Source organism: Oncorhynchus kisutch, linkage group LG18, assembly GCF_002021735.2.
Source record: "Oncorhynchus kisutch isolate 150728-3 linkage group LG18, Okis_V2, whole genome shotgun sequence".
NCBI classification, from domain to species: Eukaryota; Metazoa; Chordata; class Actinopteri; order Salmoniformes; family Salmonidae; genus Oncorhynchus; species Oncorhynchus kisutch.
The window spans coordinates 37,051,507-37,060,336 of record NC_034191.2 but is presented as its reverse complement, the minus strand read 5'-3'; positions in this window follow the sequence as shown (position 1 = coordinate 37,060,336).

Below are 8,830 nucleotides of genomic sequence, written 5' to 3'. Positions count from 1 at the left end.
ACAAACCTGCCAAGAGAGGGCCGCACACCAAAACTCACGGACCAGGCAAGGAGGGCATTAATCAGAGAGAACTTCATTTCACATCATTTCCAGTCACAACTTGTAGACTTGTTTACGTGCTGCTGTGCGTTTTGTTGCTAACCTTACTTTGCTACCTGACAACTTTACTTTTTAATTACCGTTTATATTTGTTGTTTTTCCCTCGCTCAACTTTTTTTTTATTCAAGTTTTTCACTCCGGAAGCTTTATCTGGACGTGGTTCGTCAGAACCTCCACCAGCCGAATCTAAGTAGTAACATTAACATGATGCCTTCTAATTGCAGTCACTACTCATAATACACAGGAGAATGCTACAAGCCCAGCTTCAGACGCAATCGTTAGGCAAGGGTAATTTCAATGTAGGAAAGGATGAAACGGCATCTGTGCCACCAGTAAGTACAGATAGTAGTATAAATCCCCTCGCACAGTCCCCGCAGCCGGACAACTTTTTCATGGCTTCTGGAGGGAAATGCTGTAGGAATGCTCAACCAGTGTTGCTCATTCAGCCGACAGAAACTTTCAACCGGTTCTCCCCATTTAAGCAGCGGGTCTGAGGCCGAGCCTTCTCTGGTCTCTACTCCTCCCGTTACAGGGTCTGAGACGTCGAAGCCTCCCACCATAAGCTCTGACAAATTCAAAACCCTAGTCATTGGCGACTCCATTACCCGCAGTATTAGACTTAAAAAGAATCATAAAGCGATCATACACTGTTTACCAGGGGGCAGGGCTACCGAAGTTAAGGCTAATCTGAAGATGTTGCTGGCTAAAACTGGCAAGTGTAGAGAGTATAGGGATATTGTTATCCACGATGTTAGGATGAAACATTCAGAAGATGTACTGTGTTAAATGATACCTCACCTCCTTTTTACACTAGTGACCATATCCCTGCACATCTCGCAAAGGCGGAGGTGTTGCTAACATTTATGATAGCAAATTTCAATTTACAAAAAAAAAATGACATTTTCGTCTTTTGAGCTTCTAGTCATGAAATCTATGCAGCCTACTCAATCACTTTTTATGGCTACTGTTTACAGGCCTCCTGAGCCATATACAGCATTCCTCACAGAGTTCCTTGAATTCCTATCGGACCTTGTAGTCATGGCAGATAATATTTAAATTTTTGATGACTTTACTATTCACATGGAAAAGTCCACAGGCCCACTCTGGCTTTCGGAGCCATCATCGACTCCAACATGTCTCCGGACCTACTCACTGCCACAGTCATACTCTGGACCTAGTTTTGTCCCGTGGAATAAATGTTGTGCATCTTAATATTTTTTCTCACAATCCTGGACTATCGGACCACCATTTTATTACGTTTGCAATCGCAACAAACAATCTGCTCCGTCACCAACCAAGAAGCAACAAAAGTCGTGCTATAAATTCTCTGACAACCCAAAGATTCCTTCCAGACTCCCTCCGCCTACCAAAGGACGTCAGAGTACAAAAATCAGTTAACCACCTAACTAAGGAAAACAATTTAGCCTTGCGCAATACCCTAGATGCAGTCGCACCCCTAAAAACAAAAAACATTTGTCATAAGAAACTAGCTCCCTGTTATACAGAAATTACCCCAGCTCTGAAGCAAGCTTCCAGAAAATTGGAACGGAAATGGCGCCACACCAAATTGGAAGTCTTCTGACTAGCTTGGAAGACAGTACCGTGCAGTATATTTTTCCAACTTACTGTGCCTTGCGAAAGTATTCGGCCCCCTTGAACTTTGCGACCTTTTGCCACATTTCAGGCCTTAAACATAAAGATATAAAACTGTATTTTTTGTGAAAGATCAACAGCAAGTGGGACACAATCATGAAGTGGAACGACATTTATTGGATATTTCAAACTTTTTTAACAAATCAAAAACTGAAAAATTGGCGTGCAAAATTATTCAGCCCCCTTAAGTTAATACTTTGTAGCGCCACCTTTTGCTGCGATTACAGCTGTAAGTTGCTTGGGGTATGTCTATCAGTTTTGCACATCGAGAGACTGACATTTTTCCCCATTCCTCCTTGCAAAACAGCTCGAGCTCAGTAAGGTTGGATGGAGAGCATTTGTAAACAGCAGTTTTCAGTTCTTTCCACAGATTCTCGATTGGATTCAGGTCTGGACTTTGACTTGGCCATTCTAACACGTGGATATGTTTATTTTAGAACCATTCCATTGTAGATTTTGCTTTATGTTTTGGATCATTGTCTTGTTGGAAGACAAATCTCCGTCCCAGTCTCAGGTCTTTTGCAGACTCCATCAGGTTTTCTTCCAGAATGGTCCTGTATTTGGCTCCATCCATCTTCCCATCAATTTTAACCATCTTCCCTGTCCCTGCTGAAGAAAAGCAGGCCCAAACCATGATGCTGCCACCACCATGTTTGACAGTGGGGATGGTGTGTTCAGGGTGATGAGCTGTGTTGCTTTTACGCCAAACATAACGTTTTGCACTGTTGCCAAAAAGTTCAATTTTGGTTTCATCTGACCAGAGCACCTTCTTCCACATGTTTGGTGTGTCTCCCAGGTGGCTTGTGGCAAACTTTAAACAACACTTTTTATGGATATCTTTAAGAAATGGCTTTCTTCTTGCCACTCTTCCATAAAGGCCAGATTTGTGCAATATACGACTGATTGTTGTCCTATGGACAGAGTCTCCCACCTCAGCTGTAGATCTCTGCAGTTCATCCAGAGTGATCATGGGCCTCTTGGCTGCATCTCTGATCAGTCTTCTCCTTGTATGAGCTGAAAGTTTAGAGGGACGGCCAGGTCTTGGTAGATTTGCAGTGGTCTGATACTCCTTCCATTTCAATATTATCGCTTGCACAGTGCTCCTTGGGATGTTTAAAGCTTGGGAAATCTTTTTGTATCCAAATCCGGCTTTAAACTTCTTCACAACAGTATCTCGGACCTGCCTGGTGTGTTCCTTGTTCTTCATGATGCTCTCTGCGCTTTTAACGGACCTCTGAGACTATCACAGTGCAGGTGCATTTATACGGAGACTTGATTACACACATGTGGATTGTATTTATCATCATTAGTCATTTAGGTCAACATTGGATCATTCAGAGATCCTCACTGAACTTCTGGAGAGAGTTTGCTGCACTGAAAGTAAAGGGGCTGAATAATTTTGCACGCCCAATTTTTCAGTTTTTGATTTGTTAAAAAAGCCTGAAATGTGGCAAAAGGTCACAAAGTTCAAGGGGGCCGAATACTTTCGCAAGGCACTGTAATTGAGGAAAATAAGAACAATCCAAAATGTATTTTTGTCGCAAAGCTAACTAAAAAGCAGCATTCCCCAAGAGAGGATGGCTTTCACTTCAGCAGTGATAAATTCATGAACTTCTTTGAGGAAAAGATCATGATCATTAGAAAGCAAATTACTGACTCCTCTGTAAATCTGCGTATTCCTCCAAAGCTCAGTTGTCCTGAGTCTGCACAACTCTGCCAGGACCTACGATCAAGGGAGACACTCAAGTGTTTTAGTACTATATCTCTTGACACAATGATGAAAATAATCATGGCCTCTAAACCTTCAAGCTGCATACTGGACCCTATTCCAACTAAACTACTGAAAGAGCTGCTTCCTGTGCTTGGCCCTCCTATGTTGAACATAATAAACGGCTCTCTATCCACCAGATGTATACCAAACTCACTAAAAGTGGCAGTAATAAAGCCTCTCTTGAAAAAGCCAAACCTTGACCCAGAAAATAGTTTTTAAACTATCGGCCTGTATCGAAACTTCCATTCCTCTCAAAAATGTTAGAAAAAGCTGTCGCGCAGCAACTCACTGCCTTCCTGAAGACAAACAATGTATACGAAACGCTTAGGTCTGGTTTTAGACCCCATCATAGCACTGAGACTGCACTTGTGAAGGTGGTAAATGACCGTTTAATGGTGTCAGATCGAGGCTCTGCATCTGTCCTCGTGCTCCTAGACCTTAGTGCTGCTTTTGATATCATCGATCACCACATTCTTTTGGAGAGATTGGAAACTCAAATTGGTCTACACGGACAAGTTCTGGCGTGGTATAGATCTTATCTGTCGGAAAGATATCAGTTTGTCTCTGTGGATGATTTGTCCTCTGATAAATCAACTGTAAATTTCAGTGTTCCTCAAGGTTCCGTTTTAGGACCACTATTGTTTTCACTATATATTTGACCTCTTGGTGATGTCATTCGGAAACATAATGTTAACTTTCACTGCTATGCGCATGACACACAGCTGTACATTTCGATGAAACATGGTGAAGCCCCAAAATTGCCCTTGCTGGAAGCCTGTGTTTCAGACAGAGGGAAGTGGATGGCTGCAAATGTTCTACTTTTATACTCGGAGATGCTTGTTCCAGGTCCCAAGAAACAAAGAGATCTTCTGTTGAATCTGACAATTAATTTTGATGGTTGTACAGTCGTCTAAAATAAAACTATGAAGGACCTCGCCGTTACTCTGGACCCTGATCTCTCTTTTGACTAACATATCAAGACTGTTTCAAGGACAGCTTTTTTCCATCTACGTAACATTGCAAAAATCAGAAACCTTCTGTCCAAAAATGATGCAAAAAAATGTATCCATGCTTTTGTCACTTCTGGGTTAGACTACTGCAATGCTCTACTTTCCGGATACCGGTTAAAGCTACCCGGATAATGCACTAAATAAACTTCAGTTAGTGCTAAACCTGGCTGCTAGAATCTTGACTGGAACCACATTTTTTATTCATATTACTCCACTGCTAGTCTCTCTACACTGGCTTCCTGTTAAGTCAAGGGCTGATTTCAAGGTTTTACTGCTAACCTACAAAGCATTGCATGGGCTTGCTCCTACCCATCTTTCTGATTTGGTCCTGCTGTACATACCTATACGTACGCTACAATCACAAGACGCAGGCCTCCTAACTGTCCCTAGAATTTCTAAGCAAACAGCTGGAGGCAGGGCTTTCTCCTATAGAGCTAATTATTTTATGGAATGGTCTGCCTACCCATGTGAGAGACGCAGACTCAGTCTCAACCTTTAAGTCTTTACTGAAGACTCATCACTTCAGTAGGTCCTATGATTGAGTGTAGTCTGGCCCAGGAGTGTGATGGTGAACGGAAAGGCACTGGAGCAACGAACCACCCTTGCTGTCTTTGCCTGTCCGATTCCCCTCTTTCCACTGGGATTCTCTGCCTCTAACCCTATTACAGGGACTGAGTCACTAGCTTACTGGTGCTCTTCCATGCCATCCCTAGGAGGGGTGCGTCACTTGAGTGGGTTGAGCCACTGACGCGATCTTCCTGTCTGGGTTGCCCCCCCCCCCCAGACAGGAGGGGCTAGGGTCAGTCTGTTATATCTGGAGTTCTTCTCCTGTCTTATCCGATGTCCTGTGTGAATTTAAGTATGCTCTTTCTCATTTTCTTTCTTTCTCAGGACCTGAGCCCTAGGACCATGACCAGTACTACCTGGCCTGATGACTCCTTGCTGTCCACCTGGCCGTGCTGCTGCTCCAGTTTCAACTATTCTGCCTGCGGCTATGGAACCTTGACCTGTTCACCGGACATACTACCTGTCCCAGACCTGCTGTTTTCAACTCTCTAGAGACAGCAGGAGTGGTAGAGATACTCTGAATGATCGGCTACGAAAAGCCAACTGACATTTACTCCCGAGGTGCTGACCTGTTGCACCCTCGACAACCATTATTATTATTTGACCCTACTCGTCATCTATGAACATTTGGACATGTTCTGTTATAATCTCCACCCGGCACAGCCAGAAGAGGACTGGCCACCCCTCATAGCCTGGTTCCTCTTTAGGTTTCTTCCTAGGTTCTGGCATTTCTAGGGAGTTTTTCCTAGCCACCGTGCTTCTACACCTGCATTGCTTGCTGTTTGGGGTTTTAGGCTGGGATTCTGTACAGCACTTTGAGATATCAGCTGATGTAAGAAGGGCTTTATATATATATATATATATATATATATATATATATTTATTTATTTATTTATTTATTTATTGATAACCCTAAAGGAGCTGCAAAGCTCTACAGCGGAGATTGCAGTATCTGTCCATAGGACCACTTTAAGCCGTAAACTCCACAGAGCTTGGCTTTATGGAAGAATGGCCAGAAAAAGGCCATTGCTTATAGAAAAAAAATAAGCAAACACATTTGGTGTTCGCCAATAGGCATGTGGGAGACTCCCCAAACAGATGCAAGAAGGTGTTCTGGTCAGATGAGACTAAAATGTAGCTTTTCGGCCATCAAGGAAAACGCTATGTCTGGCCAAACCCAACACCTCTCATCACCCTGAGAACACCATCTCCACAGTGAAGCATGGTAGTGGCAGCATCAGGCTGTGAGGATGTTTTTCATCAGCAGGGACTGAGAAACTGGTCAGAATTGAAGGAATGATGGATGGTGCTAAATACAGGGAAATTCTTGAGGGAAACCTGTTTCAGTCTTCCAGAGATTTGAGACTGGGATGGAGGTTCACCATCCAGCAGAATAATGACCCTAAGCATACTGCTAAAGCAACACTTGAGTGGTTTAAGGGGAAACATTTAAATGTCTTGGCATGGCCTTGTCAAAGCCTTAGACCTCAATCCAATTGAGAATATGTGGTATGACTTAAAGATTGCTGTACACCAGCGGAACCCATCCAACTTGAAGGAGCTGGAGCAGTTTTGCATAAAAAAAATGGCAAAAATCCCAGTGGCTAAATGTGCCAAGCTTATAGAGACATACCGCAAGAGACTTGCAGCTGTAATTGCTGCAAAAGGTGGCTCTACAAAGTTTTGACCTTGGGGGGTGTATAGTTATGCACGCTCAAGTTTTCAGTTTTTTTGTCTTATTTCTTGTTTGTTTCACAATAAAAATATTTAGCATCTTCAAAGTGGTAGGCATGTTGTGTAAATCAAATGATAACACCCTAAAAATATATATTTTTTAATTCCAGGTTGTAAGGCAACAAAATAGGAAAAATGCCAAGGGGGGTGATTACTTTCGCAAGCCACTGTATACAGTGGGGCAAAAAAGTATTTAGTCAGCCAACAATTGTGCAAGTTCTCCCACTTAAAAAGATGAGGCCTGTAATTTTCATCATAGGTACACTTCAACTATGACAGACAAAATTATTTTAAAAAATCCAGAAAATCACATTGTAGGATTTTTTATGAATTTATTTGCAAATTATGGTGGAAAATAAGTATTTGGTCAATAACAAAGGTTTATCTCAAAGCCACTCCTTCGTTGCCCGGGCGATGAGTTTGGGATCATTGTCATGCTGAAAGACGCAGCCACGTTTCATCTTCAATGCCCTTGCTGATGGAAGGAGGTTTTCACTCAAAATCTCACGATACCTGGCCCCATTCATTCTTTCTTTTACACGGATCAGTCGTCCTGGTCCCTTTGCAGAAAAATAGCCCCAAAGCATGAGGAGTGGCTTTGTAAGAAGCATTTCAAGGTTCTGGAGTGGCCTAGCCAGTGTCCAGATCTCAACCCCATAGAAAATCTTTGGAGGGAGTTGAAAGTCCGTGTTGCCCAGCAACAGCCCCCAAACTTCACTGCTCTAGAGGAGGAATGGGCCAAAATACCAGCAACAGTGTGTGAAAACCTTGTGAAGACTTACAGAAAACATTTGACCTCTGTCATTGCCAACAAAGGGTATATAACAAAGTATTGAGATAAACTTTTGTTATTGACCAAATACTTATTTTCCACCATAATTTGCAAATAAATTCATTAAAAATCCTACAATGGGATTTCCTGGATTTTTTTTCTAATTTTGTCGGTCATAGTTGAAGTGTACCTATGATGAAAATTACAGGCCTCTCTCATCTTTTTAAGTGGGAGAACTTGCACAATTGGTGGCTGACTAAATACTTTTTTGCCCCACTGTGTGTGTATATATATATATACAGTGCCTTGCGAAAGTATTCGGCCCCCTTGAACTTTTGCGACCTTTTGCCACATTTCAGGCTTCAAACACAAAGATATAAAACTGTATTTTTTTGTGAAGAATCAACAACAAGTGGGACACAATCATGAAGTGGAACCACATTTATTGTATATTTCAAACTTTTTTAACAAATCAAAAACTGAAAAATTGAGCGTGCAAAATTATTCAGCCCCTTTACTTTCAGTGCAGCAAACTCTCTCCAGAAGTTCAGTGAGGATCTCTGAATGATCCAATGTTGACCTAAATGACTAATGATGATAAATACAATCCACCTGTGTGTAATCAAGTCTCCGTATAAATGCACCTGCACTGTGATAGTCTCAGAGGTCCGTTAAAAGCACAGAGAGCATCATGAAGAACAAGGAACACACCAGGCAGGTCCGAGATACTGTTGTGAAGAAGTTTAAAGCCGGATTTGGATACAAAAAGATTTCCCAAGCTTTAAACATCCCAAGGAGCACTGTGCAAGCGATAATATTGAAAGTACCACTGCAAATCTACCAAGACCTGGCCGTCCCTCTAAACTTTCAGCTCATACAAGGAGAAGACTGATCAGAGATGCAGCCAAGAGGCCCATGATCACTCTGGATGAACTGCAGAGATCTACAGCTGAGGTGGGAGACTCTGTCCATAGGACAACAATCAGTCGTATATGGCACAAATCTGGCCTTTATGGAAGAGTGGCAAGAAGAAAGCCATTTCTTAAAGATATCCATAAAAAGTGTTGTTTAAAGTTTGCCACAAGCCACCTGGGAGACACACCAAACATGTGGAAGAAGGTGCTCTGGTCAGATGAAACCAAAATGGAACATTTTGGCAACAATGCAAAACGTTATGTTTGGCGTAAAAGCAACACAGCTCATCACCCTGAACACCATCCCCAC